The sequence below is a fragment of the Rhipicephalus microplus genome, chromosome 3 (genome assembly GCF_043290135.1).
Source record: "Rhipicephalus microplus isolate Deutch F79 chromosome 3, USDA_Rmic, whole genome shotgun sequence".
Taxonomy (NCBI): domain Eukaryota; kingdom Metazoa; phylum Arthropoda; class Arachnida; order Ixodida; family Ixodidae; genus Rhipicephalus; species Rhipicephalus microplus.
This window is the reverse complement of record NC_134702.1, coordinates 56,808,205-56,825,273: the sequence shown is the minus strand read 5'-3', so window position 1 is coordinate 56,825,273 and position 17,069 is coordinate 56,808,205.

The following is a 17,069-nucleotide window of genomic DNA, read 5'->3' as shown; positions in this document are numbered from 1 at the left end:
ATATTTAGTGCGGCAAGCCTTTTCACGTAATGCATTTATCATTGAATGTTTGTAGTATTAAGACATTTCACCAAATAGAAAAGTGGGGCAGCGGTAAGCATCAAGCTATGATTTTTAAGTGTAATTCATTTATTAAGTAATTTATTTTATAGAGTATTTAAAAAAACGAAATTTAATGGGCATTGCAAAAGCGCTTACCCAAAAGTATTTTCACAGTAGATGCCACTAACTTAGTACAGAACTTTGCAACTTTCTCATTGATACACTGAGCAGGGCGTCATGCACTTTCATTCTGTTATGTTAACTGTACAGACTCAATTAAAAACGAATAATAAGGTTGCTTTATTTGGTTACAAAGAGGCAACATGCTACTGGACGAGCTGTCGTGATGTCAAGGGCATTTTCGCTTAAATTTATCCAAATTCCTTGTCAGATATGGGCACACTAGTGTAGAGGGAACCAATGTCCATAATAATGCGGAAAGCCTAGAGAAGTTCAACTTATAAATCTTGTAATTATAGGTGTCCATCTTTAAGTCTTCCTTGAAAAAACCCTCAGTCTTGGGGACTAGCGACGCCTGGTAACCAAGACGAAACTATCAGTTCAGACTCAAAGCATCTTGAAATTGCGGTGGCACGCACCTTGGACGACTGCGGGTTCATCTCTGTCCGTTAAAGAAAGTTTATTTCTTGTCCTCTTCTATTTGATCAAAATAGCAAGACTAATTTAGAAATTGAAAGATAGTATGGCAATGCAGCCTCTTCTGAAGGTGTACGAAATGCCTTTTACTCGTGTATTGTCGCTATTGCGTATTGTCTTTACAATGTAGTTTACTATTGTTTTTTCGCTTACTCGTGGTCACTACATTTGCGTGACTCGCATCTGTTAACGTCTGTAGTGTTGCTGCGATGAAGACGCCATGCACTTCTTTCGAACAAGAACAAGATTGGGGCCAGGGCTTTTCCAGATGCTTTCCCAAACAATGTCAGTTTGCTTCTTCCCATACCTTCACTGTTTAGTCACAGCAAGCACAGACAACAGCAACGGTAACGAGCCCTAACCAAGCACTTCACGAACGCACAAAAGCTAGAGTGGGGCGCTATTGTAGTAACAGTGCAAAGGAATGCAGAACCTCTTCGCTGCTCAGTTTTTGCTGTCTTCTATTGCTGAATTCCTGTTGGAATCAATTCAGGAATGTAGATAGCGTGAGTCTAGACGCCGCCATCTTTTATATGGGAGGTGCTTCTACTGTCCTTGCAGAATAAATAACAGAATCGAAAAGGTTTGGAACACGGAAACCCTGTCACAATAGACACCCCAAGAGGAAACCTTACGGATTTGATCTGGTTCATTACCTTTCATGTATACTTGTTGGGCTTCTCTTGTACTGACAAAGGCGTACTACATACGTTTCTTTTCTTTTATTCGCCGCATTCCAGTGTTGGTTTTGGTGCTGGAACAAGACGTCTATTGATGTGGTTCTGATTTTTCTTACGCTGCTAAAAGGGCAGTTGGCTCAACAAAGAAATATTAGAATGAGCAGTCGTATATATGTTATTAGCATTTTGTCATGCTCTTTACCACGCACTCTCAACTACTGTAATCTTGTCCATTGACAGCACGAGAATTTGGGCCAATAGCAAATCTTTATGCAGTCTACCAATGGAGCTCCATTTTGAATTGACGTAAAATTCGTTTTCATTTTAATGAGCTGGAAGAAGTGTACAGACATTCTTTTCTTGCTCATCCAACGATCTTACTGCTGTTCACACGAAAACAAGCTAGCCTGTTTATAGTCGGACAAGGGTTACCTTCCTTGCGAGTAACTAACTAATCAGTTTGGGCCTTTTTTGCCATCTCTGTGATTTTCTCGTAAGCTTATCGGAAGCTTTCAGTAATATACTTAGAATACACTTAGAATACACTTAGAATATACTTAGAATATACCTAGAATTAGTAGTGCACTTGAGAATATAGTCAACTGCTCTTAACATTTGATGACGACATTCGTGTAAAAATAAATAGAATTGGTCATACTATACAAGTCTAGCCATCACGTGCATATAGATACGAGCCTAAAGCCATCGAAAGCGATGGTGACGTAAAGATATCGTAGAATCCACGTGACGAGGCATTGCCTCCCTACAGCTGCGATGAACGAAAAGACGCCATGCACTTGATGTCTTGGCCGTCGATCTCGCTATTCAGCACAGCAATGCAGCTAGACCCAATGGCTATGGCGTCAGACCCAGGATGCACAGTTGAGCGACGGTTTCATTCAGAGAGCATCCTTAAACGGCATCAATGCCAGTGGGTTGAAGTGCTGCAAAAGATCAAAATGACAAATTCAGTCACTAGCACATACTTAAGATATAAAGACATATATTGGCAATGTGTTTTTAATAAACAACGATATCAACGTTTTGCTTGCTATCAGCCAAATACGTTTACATGTGTGCTTTCATTAGTCTTACTTTTTTCTGCCTCCATCCATCCATCCGTCCGTTCATTCGTGCGTGCGTCCGTCTACCCATGCGTCCGTCCATGCGTGTGTCCCTGCGTTCGTTGGTGCGTCCGTCCATCCATGCACCCGTCCTTCCATGCATTCGTCCATGCGTCCGTTCATTCGTCCATCTGCCGTGTGTTCGTTCATGTGTACGTGCGTCCGTTCGCCCATGCGTCTGTGCGTCCATTCAATCGTCCTTGCGTCCGTCCGTCCGTCTGTCCTTCCGTGCATCTGTCTGTCTGTCCATTCGTCCGTCCATCTAGTGAACACTCCAAGTACCGCTATCTCGCATCTTATCAACATATATTCATTATGTAGAAGTACCGCCATTCAGCAGACATTCCAAGGACTAAACGAGAGGTGACTACCAACTACTACTGCTACTACTACTAATACAACAACAACAACAACAACAACAACTGCTACTACTACTACTGCTACTACTACTACATACATCGTGGACGCTCGCCCGCTGGCGTAAAGAGCTTCGCCCCTAAAGGTAAGAAGAGAATTTGGTTTAGACGTTTATTGTTAGAGTCAATGTCAATCTCTAAAGGGAGTGTTACAAATGCGACAGGCACAAGTATAGTGAAATAGCACCTTTTTCTAGGGTTATTGAGACTCTCTCTGCCCCCCACCCACAAACACCTAAACTCCTGGGGGCATGACTTCTATACAGCCACCTTCCTAAGTATCAGCTCATGGCTCTCCAGAGGCCTTGTAAAGTGGCAAACAAGCTAAGATTTCATGTCCCAAACTACGACTGAGCCAGGCGTGCGACACTATCGCTTTCTGCAGAACTAAATAAAGCTGTGTTGTCTGGTTGAATTATATGATATTGTTGCATTCCATTTGAAGAGTGCTTATTGGAGACACCGCTATAACAGTTCACTGTATTTATGAACCCTGTGAACTCTCTAAAGTACACGTTACAATGCCATAGTTGGCCCGTGTGCTGCAACGTTAGGCAGCGATGTGGTTGTAGGTGCTACGTTCGTATCTAAAGTGGATTCACAATGTGGCTACCACGCCATAGTCAACCTACTTCACTTGTTCACAACCTGTCATTATGCACGTTCCCTAGACGAGAGGAAAATTATGTTATATAGGAAACGTTATTTAAAATGAAAGTGTTGAAGTAAATGACTTGATTACTAAAGAACAGAAGATGGTCGGAACTTTCTGAGCCTTCTGCTACACCGTCTTTGATATTCATATCGTAGTTTTGGGACATAAGACCCAATATACTGCTACATGCATGTTGACATTTTGTGGGACGATGCGCGTGTGTGCTTGATGAAGATGACGAAGAGTGGTCTCCACTCGGTGTCTGGTCTACCGGTCACGCTGCTGCTGCTGCTGGTTTGAATTGTATTTCATCCACAGCTTCGTCGATACGGCGTCTCTTTTCTTCCGAACCATATTTGGTGGAGGTGGAACGTTCCTCGTCCTCACCACGCAGCTTTGCAGTGGCCGCACCGTCCAGCCTTCGGCCATGGCTTCCAATGATAACAACCCGTCACCGCCTTCAGCTGGAGCGCCAGCTACTACGTACTTTACGATGTCCCACCCCCGTGATCCCGGTACGTTCTCCGCCCAGCCTGTTCTTGACGCTGACTACTGGCTCCGCATGTACGAGCGCGTTAGCCTGTCCCACCGATGAGACCCTACCATCATGCTCGCCAACGTAATCTTTTACTTGGATGGCACCCCGCGTGTATTTTTCGATGCTCATGAGGCCGAGCTCACCAGCTGGGACATCTTCAAGGAACGACTACGCGACATCTTTTAAAGGGACCCGCTCGGTCGACAAATGGCCGCACGACAAGAAATGGCCACCCGTGTACAGTCATCAACCGAGTCGTATGTCTCGTACATACAGGACGTGCTCGCGTTGTGCCGCAAAGTGGACGGGCAAATTGCCGAGAGCGACAAGGTGGGCCACATGCTCAAGGGCATCACGGACGACGCTTTCAACTTGCTCGTGTACAACAACGTCACGACCGTCAATTTCATAAATAAGGAATGCCGCCGCTTCGAAATGGCCAAAAACCGCCGAGTTCGGCCTCAATCTTCGTGGCTCCCTGACACCGCTGTCACGTCAACCTCTACCGATCTCGGTGCCCGTCCAGCACCGTTTCATCCGCTTTCACTGGACCAGGGCATCATGCAAACACCTATGGTGCTGTTAGTTATTCAGGCAGTCATACGGTAAGAAATTGCTAACCTTGATTTTCCTGTCGCCTGCTCCGTCTCCCGACCGGACTACAGACCGATGCCAATAAATGCACCACGCAATGACCCATACTCTCTGCCCAGATCCCGCAATCCGACGGAATGGAGAACAGCAGACGACAAACCAATCTGCTTTCACTGTCGCCGAGCGGAGTCAATACGGCGTCTCTTCTCTTCCGTAACAATATTAATTATTACTTTTGATTGTTGCTGGTATACTTGACAATTTTGTTTAAAAAGAAAGTCCATTCCCTACCCCTTGCAAAAACAAAAACGATCATGACCCAATTAGGAAGCTGCTGCATACGATCCAAATATATAAACGATGCATCATATTTTAATTAATTTGTAACTATAACTATGTCCACCCAGGCACTTCACACACTCAAAACATCATGTGCAAGTTTTCAGGTTTGTAAATTGGCATGGGTATGTTCGAGAACGCTGCTCAATTTTTTTATAGTAGCGTGTGGTCAACACTTGCGAGAAATGAAAATGAATTTGTGAATATGCATGCAACCAAACCATTTTTCATGTGGGTCGATATGATTGACAAGAGCTGTCACGCAGAAAGACTTTCCAGAGTGTCATCTATTTACAGGGAAGTTGGTTCAGCGCTTTTTTTATTCATTTGTATTGTCGCATATGGTGAATGAACGTTCGCGTGCTTAGATGACTTCATGGCTGAAAATGGCTCAGTCGCAATTCACTGCAATTTTTTGATGTGCCTGATGCGAGATTTTTTGTGTGACTGTTAATGGCCACTTTTGTTTATTTTTTTATATGCCGACAAAATTTTTTTTCGAAGTCTACGTCATGGTGCAGTGGCAGAAAAGAGAGGCGGTTGCGGTCGATGGGGCTCTACAGACCATACTACTGTAACTGCAAAACTTTCCAAGCCTACGGAAGGCAAGTTACAGCTAGGCTGTTTTTATGCCTTCAACATACGCACAGACCCACACCCACGGACGAAACATTCGCACCCATGCGCACGCAGGCAGTCTGACATCATGAATTGCACTGATAGAATAAAATCTATGAGTGAGAAGTTATGACGCACACATACAGTTGCGAGTTAGTTTCTGTTTCCCAGCATGAACATAGAGTAGGCTTAACGTCTCTTTGTTTCTCAGAAATAAAGCAGCGAAGATTTCGCTATTGAGAAGTTGGGTAGGCATCCTCATCTTCTCCCCAGATAATGTTTTTACAAAAGACCTTGCCATCGCAGACGCTATTGGTGCCAAAAGAACCTGGAATCACTATCCATTCGTGTCTCTCGTCTCTGTTACCTTGCCTTATTTTCCTTGTCACACATTTTTTTTCGTATCGTATCCTGGTCTCACCATAGGGATTCACTTCGCTCTATTTCGGCCCATTTAGGCGCCCAAGTAGCCCCACACAGCCACCTGGGTGAACGTCAGGGCCTTTAAACTTCAAATGACCGCTGGCGAGCCTAATGACTCGCAGACACGAGGCCGCCGCGGCAGCGCGATGGTCCACGCCACACGAGTCATCCGGCATGACGCGTTTTCCTGGCTACGTCGTCGCGCGTTTGCATAATGTCCCCCGAAAAATCCCACGCCGCTCGGAAGCGTGGCCTCCCCGGCTGCTCCCCCATTCTAGACCTACACTTGCTGTAAGCCGAAGCCAAAGACGAAGTCATTTTATTGGCTACAACAGAGTAAAGGTCCCTCCTTCTCTATCGATCTGTCTACCTCTTTGTTTCCTTTCCTATCCCTCTTTCTATGTGTCCTGCCAGTGGCAATCTTTTTCCGGCTGTGGGCATCTGTGTCTTGTTTGAGTCAGCAGCCCACGTTAAGAGCTGCTGGCAACAAACTCGTTGCATGCCTGTTGCAGGAGTTCACCCGCATAATTCTCGCTATTAAAAGGAGAGAGCTTTAAACAAAACAGTGATATTTAAAAAAAACTTTGTGACCAGTTACTTCGACTGAGAATAACGTGTAACATGTGCTTAAGACAGCGAATTTTGTGGCAATATTTACTCTCTTCACATACCCACGACTCGACATATTTTGCTCAGCGTGATCATAAAATGCATTTCATTCGCATTTTTCTCGTCAAACATAAAAAAAAATGAAGACTGAGTAGTTGACTGATTTGGATAAGGTGGTTTCGGCACTTTGGCAGCCGAAGCCAAAGCGCCGCTGCAGAAACTCACGCAGACAGCGCGTGTTTGGGCAAACTCGCTCCCGCAATCGTCCCGTTGTTGCATCCGCAACGGCGCTTGTCATATATAGGCATATATAGGCACCTTTAGGAATCTAGGCATGAACGACCAAAATAGATATTTATAGACACTATAAAGCACTATAAAATTCTTTCTTAACCTCTAATTCTTGCTCTTATATCAAACTGGTATGATAGGAGCGCAAGGAACACAAGAGGCATTTGCCTGAAATATGGTCTCTAGTCACCACACTGATCCCGCAACGCTACGCTGTTGCAAGCCTTTCCGGGGCTAACTTGGCGGTATGGTTTGCAGGATCTGTTCACCAACAGAACTTGCATTCCCGTTCACGGATTGGCGCATTTTGGAAGGCTGCCGGATGATCAGTACGCAGTTGCTGCCGGCACTTGTCCACCTGTGCCTTGCATTCCTATTTGTAGCTCGAAACAGAAAGGAACGAAGAGAAGACACACAGAAGTAACACATAGAGAGAACCGGTTACTTCTGTGCGTCTCCGTTCCTTTCCATTTTGCGCTACAAATATGAATGCAAGTGAACGAAACCAACTAGCCCGTATTTCTGCCTTGACTCCGGGGCCTGTTTTCATGCGAATGCATTTCTTAGTCGGGCCATGTCAGGCGTCCATTTGGATCTGCCTACCGCTCTCTCCAATAGAAACAACTGCGGGCGCATGCGCCCCTAGACACGGGAGCCTCCACCATGTCTCTCCCCGTTCGCTCTCTCTCTTCCCGTTCGCTCGCGCCACACTCTCGACTGTTCATTGTCTGGGCGCCTTTCAAGAACATCCAGAATCGTGTTGTCGACGCGCCACTGTGGAACGCTGTTGCCGAGTCGAGAAGGCTATGTGTGTTTTGTCCACCTCCTAGTACTTTAACCGTGCATGCTATAGCTACTAGAGCTGGAAACGCATACCGCATTTCTCTCTCCAGAAAAACGCCGCGTGTAGCGAACAGCGCTATTGGCTGCATGGTCTATAAAAAAGAAAGACATTATTCTTCTAACACTGGGTTCTCCCGTACGAAAGGCCGTCACGAACACTACGCAATGCATTTGAATTTCCTCACGATTACCTTCGGGGAGGTGGGGAAATTTTTGCGTGGACAATGACGTACGCATACAGAGCCGGAATTTTTTTTTGCCGCAGATCCAATTTCAACGGCCGCACTCCGCGCTATCCTTGCAGGGTGTGCGTTACTTCTTTTTTAACGAGCATGCTCAATAAAATTTCATTATTTTGTTTAAACTTTAGACTGCGACTATCTTCAAAGCAACGTGATAATATCCATATGCAGGCGGCATTAACTTCGATGGTTATATACTACCTCTCTCAGGACATTTATAAGGCGCAAACACTTGGGAGAATCGGTGCAGACACGTCAGGGCTATCAACGATACTACTTTTACGTAGGTTACAGATATACACACACTAACATCATTTTGTTTTGATGTCTGTGCGTTGTTTCAGCATTGTAGATTTCTGAAAACATGATCGATGGCAGAAAAGATTGAATGGAGTTTGAATATTGAACGTGTTTAGAAAACTTTATTGTCACAGACGTCAATAACATTTCAACAAAACGTTTTCTTCTTAGACGCACAATAGCGATGATGAAAAAACAGATGTCATTCACATCAAAGCGAATATGAGATGACGTGGAAAGAACATGTACATTCGATGGTTCACACAAAGACAGCCACACAAAAATGTGTCGCAAAAGGAAAGATACACATACGAATATTGAAAGTAAACAAGAGGCACGAATAAAACATGAATATGTACATTTTGCACATTTCCATGTTAGCATGTCATTTCTGCTGGCGCATCGACACACTAGCCTACAAATACCAGGCCATCCTAAAGATGAGTTTCACTCATCCGTCATAAGCCGACACGAACGGGCCAAAGACCAGTGCTGAAGGAATTCCTCTTCACCGGGGAAGAAGAGCCCCTCCGAGTACAGTCGCCCTAGGATCGGGAAGAGTGCGCGACGACGGCGGCCCGCTGCAACCGCCTCGCAAATGTCGCGCCAGAGGCAGATAGAGCCGGCCAAAGTGAGAAGACAGGCGAGGCGGCCTCGCGAACAACGCCCAGAAGAAACGAAGCGATTTACTCTGAAGCAGCGAAATACAGCATGTACGGCTCTCCAAAAAACACAATGCCTCAGAAAATGCTGATTTGTTTCCCGAAGGGAGTGGTTCGGGCATGTTGCTGACTGAATCATTCTCCACCTTTCGAGGTGGTCGAGAGTGGGAAGCACACCCCATCCCAGGCGCCACATGAAGTCTCGAAGATGTCCAGGTACAAAAGAAGCCGTTAACATGCTCCAAGACACCCGACTACAGAGCGAGCATGGCGGTTTAGGGGAACCAACGGAAGCAACAAAGCAGCATTCGTCTCAACTATATGGCTGTTCAACTCATCTATGCCAGGACATGACGAAAAAATGCAACAGTTGTTACATAAAAGGAAGGAAGTGTTATTGACTGCGGCCCCCTGTTAAGTTGTACATTCGGCATGAAATGCCGAAAGTGAGTACCCAGAAAGTAATATGCAAGCGTTCTTGCGGGAGATTCCTCCCTCGCATTAGGTGCAAAAGGAAGCGCATTGCCAGCAGCCGACAGCGTATGGACACTGAAGGGAAAGCAAAACCTCCCTGAGAACGCTGCTGTCCTAGTACCACACGAGAGAGCAACTCAGTGCCGCCTGACCAAAAAAAAAAAAGGAACACAAAGCAGACTGCAGTGATCGAAGGATACATAAGGATGGTTGCACGACGTGAGAAAGGTAGCGAATGCGACCGCAAAAAAGTCTGCGCAAGGAATCTCCACTCAATAAGCAGGAAGGGTGTTTAGAAAAAGTGGGTAACGATTTAGAGTAGTAGGTGCTCTACTATGGGAGGGTTTAGAGCCATCCCGCGGGCTTCATATTCGACGAGGCCCGGAGACAATGGTAACAATTAAGCGAGTAAACTGAGTAGAAATATTGGTCTGTCTTTTTGCTTTTGTCACCCTAAATGTGTCGAATGGCGAAAGGTCAAGCTCTTTCTAAGCAACCATTCATTTTGATCTGTTTTTTGCATTCATACGGGCTGACACTGACAATAAGAAAACAAATATTGCGCATATTTTAGTACAGCATCAGTACGGGCTCATTAGTAGTGTGTTACATTATTTTTAAAATGCACAGATACGTCATTTTAGAGACTGCAGTGCTTATTACGTGACGCTGGCGATGCGGCGCTATCGCAGAAAAAAACGGATATTTTCTACGCCTAACTTAAACAACAAGGTGCTGCCACTTGAGAGTGATTTTGCCTTCTAGAAAGAACTCTGTTTCTTCAAATTACTTGTAGATGACGTCGATATCTCACGCATCTTCCATTCGGCGATTTTTTTCGTGCAGAACGTCAAAAAAACTTTCTATTCTATCTTTAAATACATAAATCTATCGTCTTTCGACAACCTGTGCCAGCGAAGCACGCAGAGAAGGCGAGCCAATTTTTTTTAACTCTTTAGCATCGGCGATTCTCTGTATGTCTGATCTGAGAAGAATACCTCGAAAAAAAAAAACATGTAACTGTATAATTACCGTTATTTATATTGCCACTGAATCGACTGAGAATTACTATGGATCATGAGTAATAGCTCAATAATCAATGTGACACATTAGTCATTTATTCATTCTTGCAGCTATTTTTTTTTTGTCTTGTAACGCAACGACCCCTATTCAGCGTTTAACGTGTCCTCATCTACATGTCTTCTTCACATTTTTCACATAATCTTACGCCATACAAAAAGAAGTAAACTACATTGCACTCCATCTACTTCGCCGTTAAAAATTCCTCTCCGATTGAAGGTACTTAACAGGAAAGACTGCTAACACGCCACGCAGAAAACGAGCTGCGACTGGGCCTCCCTAATTATTTTTGATCTAGACAAAATGGCTCTGCACTCCCAAGCACTTAATGCGTAAAGAGAACGTACGGATATGCCGGTGAAATTGCTGTGTCGACCAGGCAGATGTCGCTAGATCTTACAGGCTGCAGTTGTTCTGTTGCTTTTTAATTGCCTTTTTTTTTACTTGGAAATTAGTAACAGCAAGTGCACTTGCTGTCACTAATTTTGAGGAAGCGCCATACCTTAGTCTGACTTGAATTCGAAAGGTTCTATGAGAGCATTGCGAGACATAGGGTGCTGAAATAGCACACTCGTTGTTGTATTTTTTTAGCTGGTGTGCGCTGTTTTTCTTGACAATTTAAAAGCTAGCTATTATGCGCTGGCCGCAATAAATGAATAAGATAAAAATAAAAACAGCGCGGACACAAAAGTCAGTGAACGATAATATAGTTTAATTTTGTCCTGCAACACAGCAGGAAGAACATAAATTTTACCTGTATGATACCAGATGGTTTTCCCCTTCTGTTTGGCAGTGCAAGCTTAACAGTCCTCTACCACGAAACATTTACATTGAAAAGTACGTTGGCATCACTCTGAGGTACAGTAAGAATTATGGAAGCCGCAAAGCACGACTTTCCTTTAACAAAGTCAGGGGAGAACTGGTACGCCTTAAAGAGGAATACCTGCTGCGTTGAGCTCATCACTCAGAACGTAGCAGTTCTTCAGGTTTAAAAAAAAGAGTATAGGTCATGCGCAAGTCTTAGTTCATACGTTGTTGATATAATGTTACTATGGCACTATTCACAATAATTTTGTGCATATTTGTAAGTTCGTTGTCTTTCACTGTTTCGAGTGAGACTTAGACAAAAAGGCTTCTATGACCTTCTTTTCTGGTTGTCTCATGTTCTCAGTGATTCTTGGTGATTAGTTTGTACTTAAAGGCACAATTTCAAAATTTGCTGCTATATTTGCTGCTCTTGGTGCAGTAGAAAATGCGCTATTGCGATCAGAGAATTCGTGGTCCACTTTTTTCTCGCTTACCTTAAGTAAGCGCTTATACAATCACCTTTCAAGAAAGTGCTGTTGTTCAGCAACCTCATTATGAAAGAGTAATTGTAAATGAAAAAAAACATCTGCCGCAAGACACATTCTATTGCTCTTCTATTATTTGGTCGATTGTAAAGTAAACCGTGAAGTTCAATGATTTCACCAAAGAACGAAAAAGAAAGATTATTCGGGCATATTATGAAAGTTTAAGCTATGCTGGTAGGTGCCACAATCCCGCAGAAGCCTCCCCTCCGTATTCACAAACGCTCCTCGACTCGACATCCACCCTTTCCTTGACAGAGTTGAGCTCTTTGCCACCGCTCGGCTGAAAATGACTCTGTGTTACTGAAAAACTGCAGCAGATTATCGCTGATATGCAGTGATTTGCCGTGCCTAGAGACGGCGCTCCCGTCGGCTTTCTCAAATGAAGGTAAAGCGTTCAGTGAAGGGACGTTCTAGAATACGGGGGTCAGGCTTTTCAGCCGCAAGTGTTGCGTACTCGAAATGCCTGTGCATTAAAAAAACATGACAGCATGGAGACGTTGTATTACACTCACCTTGCGCAAACTGTGTCCGAGACAAGAGACAACGAAAGCTTCAGGCTATATACTGGTGCCAAAATCGTGAACTGCTTTCTTATCTTTTTCTGCAACACAGTGTGCCCAGCTGTATATTTCACCTTTGTGCGTTTTTAAAAGAAAAGTCCTTTTTGGGTACTTTTAATGCGCAGGCGCTTTTCTTTTTGTACTCCCCGCCATCGCACAGCGAACTTGTTTTAACGTTTTTACTAGGTATTTCGTGCGTTGGTTATGTTTTACGGTAAGTCAATGTCAATGTTCATGCGAGATCACACGCTTCAGCAATTACTAAATTTAAAGCATTTTTCTGTTGAAGCTAAGGAACTAAAAACAGATCTATCTATCTGTCTGTCTATCTATCTATCTATCTATCTATCTATCTGTCTGTCTGTCTGTCTGTCTATCTATCTACTTTTCTATTATATCTGTCTATCTCTCTATTGATTGATTGATATGTGGGGTTTAACGTCCCAAAACCACCATATGATTATGAGAGACGCCGTAGTGGAGGGCTCCGGAAATTTTGACCACCTGGGGTTCTTTAACGTGCACCCAAATCTGAGCACACGGGCCTACAACATTTCCGCCTCCATCAGAAATGCAGCCGCTGCAGCCGGGATTCGAACCCGCGACCTGCGGTCAGCAGCCGAGTACCTTAGCCACTAGACCACCGCGGCGGGGCGATATCTCTCTATCCGCTACGTCTTGGTATTCTCGTGATCACCTCCTTTCTTTATGTTGACCAAAACTGGCATCCTAGGGTGAGAGGTTCTGATGAACATGAATGTCTGGTGAACACTTGTGTCATGTTAAAGTCTCGCCGCATGCGTCATCAAACCCTTCGTTCCAGACAAGTGAGCCACATATCCGTACAACGCGGGCCGCGTAATTCTGATATGTGCCACAGGCGACTGACAAATTATGTCTACCCTGGAACGACGAGGACCGAGATTGATAATTTAAATGCGAAAGTATTAAGACAAATTGACATCGGTAGCCTTGACTCAGCGAGTCTAAAGAAAAAAAATTAGAATCCTTACCGAACTAAAACGAAATTGTATAAGGTGACAGTTGGGTTTCTACCCCAAAACCATGCAAGGTCTTCAAACTGCTCTGTGAAAAAGACCCGACGCTTGCCTAATGTTGACCTATATGACGGAATACGATCTTGCTGTTTCGCTATAGCTATTCCGTTAGCCCCTTCTTTCACTCCTTTTTCAAACGCTTTAAGATTTAGTTTATTCTTTCCGAAGAGTTGGTTTCAATGATCGCAAAAGGAGAGATTTAGAGCCTTTTGGTTTGCTTTATTCTAACTAAAACACATTCGCACAAGAATACTCTAACATACGCATTATACCACTATAGATTTCGTGATGACATGAAGTGGTGTGATTGCAAAAGCTAGTGCTGTATATTGGCATCGTTCATGGTGCTTATCGTTTCTGATTGGGCCCCAAACGGCCCCAAAGGACTTTGGCTCAAACGGTCCAAACGGCCCCAAACGGCCCCAAACGGCCCCAAAGAAGGGCCCCAAACGGACTTTTGGTGAACGGATAAGCCGTTCCCGTTCATGAGGCGAAAAATTCCACAACCGTAAAATGTATCCCACAAGGGAAACCGGAAGGTTTCTAAATGGAATGTTGATGAGCACATTGCGGTTTAGGCAACACATTAATCTCCATGCAGGCTCTGTCAGCCACGTCGCTTATGCCATGATTTGAACTTTTCGAGTTGATTCAGACTAATGCATTGCGACCGTTACCAAATTAAGTTTTCGTTCTGACGAGTTTACAATTGAGAAAAATGCACTGGGTCGTTTGCTCTGTATAGGTTTTAGCGGCATCTGCGACACCTAAGGTGACACCTCTGCAAGAACATGCATGTCTTTCCGAAAAACCAAGTGTCATTTAGTTTCATCAAGAATTAAGGAAGCCAAGCGGCAGCGTACATTGTGCGTAACTTGATAGCAGTGCACGCTCACGTGGGCATTTGGTAAACTTTATTGCCTCAGCGATGAACTTCTGTTTCCCTTTTCGTAAACTTCGAATTCAGTCCGCGAATAAGAAAACACATTGGAAACACATAACAAGCCCATACACGAAGCGTGTGTTGCAGCGTGTTGTCTTATTCGCCCAGTTTAAACACGTCTTTAAACTTGGTAGGGCAACTTGACCAGCAACATGCAGTACCTCAACTTCAGAACCTTGAAAAAAAAAGCTGTTTATTTTTTTCTGAACAGGCCATTGCACCACACCATGAAAAGGAGTACAAAAACTAAAACCACTTCAGTCAATAGAAATAGAGCTGATGTGTCAATATGTTCCCTGAGCTATTCTGCATGGTTAACACCAGCACTTACAAAATTCGTTCTGAAGATTTAAAATAAAGTCAAAGACATCATAAGCTCTTTCCTGACACCTACATCTGAAATCAGACATCCCTGGAGTGGATAATGTGGAAAGAATGGTCAAAGGTGAAATGACCAGTATATTCAGTGGTTATTCAATAACCCATCAGTAACTGCACAATGAGCGAGTGAAGTGAACACTGTGAAGTGCGTAGGGTATAAGCTCTTTTCATACTGTATAATGAATTGATGCGGGAAACATCAACCGCAGTGGTCTAGTGGCTAAGGTACTCGGCTGCTGACCCGAAGGTCGCGGAATCAAATCCCGGCTGCGGCAGCTGCATTTCCGATGGAAGCGGAAATGTTGTAGGCTCGTGTGCTCAGATTTGGGCACACGTTGAAGAACCCCAGGTGGTTGAGATTTCCGGAGCCCTCCACTATGGCGTCTCTCATAATAATATGATGGTTTTGGGATGTTAAACCTCACATATCAATCAATCAATTGAGGTGAAAACCTTCATTGCTTTGTGAAACAGAAATTATTAGAGAAGAGCATATTAAATGTCATAACTGAAGGATCTGAAAATTTTCATACCGACAGCCCCTGAAATAGCTTTGATATTGAACACGTATATTCAAATGCCGCATTAACAATACTTCAAGATTGTTCCAGTTATAAACATTTTGTTCTGGTTCCTATATCATAAAAAAGCCTTCTTGCACCATCAGTAAGGTCAAACAAATGCTAAAGCCCCCCGTCAATATAATGTGAAATACAAAAAAGCAAAAAAAAACTACATCACTTCACTCGAGCTGATGATGATTCAAGGAGGTGAAGTTGCTACAGCAGTGAGCGCCATTCGGTAACCACCACTTATGGCAAGGGCACTGGGAAACCACCAATAATATTGTATGTACAGAGGCTGAGTCTTGGCACATCAAGTACCTGGCCGACTGGAGAACGTTTCAATAGTCCCCAATAACCCCTTCTACTGCTTCTTATAGCAGTGACGGCTGTGGCTATCGGTCTCCTATTTTTAATTAATTTGTTTTTAAAGAAAGTTTCATTCGGTCGCCCAATATTTACGAGCCCGGATATATTTGTCACAGAGGCACGTTCTCGCTTATAATGCCGCATTACACAATTCCGACACATCACAACTTAGCCCGAGCACCCAGAAAGTTTTTTGTTTCAATAAGTACCGTAGGCCCCCAAGCCATCTCGAGAGGCACAAGAAGCAAAGCACGCGTTCTTATGCAAAACCATAACCAAAGGCACCGTCCAACCCGCCTCTACTTCGGGGTCCTCATAATCATCTGAAGTATTCTGTCACTTTCTGCAACTTGTGGTAAGCATTGGCGTTTGTGTACATATATCTCCTTCACAAGTTAAGGGGAGTCTTCGACCTTGTGAATTGATGTTCTTTAGCGTAAGAGGTGCAGGACAAAAACTTTTTTACGCTTGTTACGTGACGGCTAGAGTTCAGGCTTATCCAATTTTGTTGTATGTACAATAATTGACTTCTGTTCATCTTTCCATCTTTATATGCGAAACTTACCAAACTCAGCGGCAAGTTCTTCATATGCAAATTGAATTTCCCTCCAAACCTCTGTTATTATCTCGGGCGATGGGGGAACTTAGGCCCAAAGCGGCGATAATATGAGCATAGGCTCACTTAGCTTCGCAGCTCCGGGAGAGACAGGGGATGCTTTACCTTGCTGATGGCGTCAACTTTCTGCGGGCCGGGCCTTACGCCACCTTTGTCGACGAGGTGTCCTAAAATCAGTGTTTGACGTCGACTGATACAACCGTGTGTCTACTCTCTCCCCCCTCACCTTACTAGGGTGGAAAAAGTTGTGCTTAAAAGGCTTCGGGCAGGGGTGGCCCTTACACCGGCTTTTATAATATCATGCAACTGGTCACATTTACGAGTTGGTGATACGTGCCCATATTGTCCCACTCCAGCGAGGCTAGCAGTTTCATACCACCTTATATAGACATGTAAAGGGTTGCAGCCAGAACGCTCCCGTAGCCTCCTTCAAGCCGGCCTTCGCTACAGCGACACAGCCAGTTACAGCCGCTGGAACATGACAACACATTCCACAAGGCACTACTTCACTTCATACACAACACCAGCCTAACGGCGCACATTTAACAAACATACTCGTCTTGCCTTAAACGACTTCCCTAAAAAGCAAGCCGTTGTCGCTAATAAAAAAATGCTTTATCATGACTCGCCAGTAGTGCAA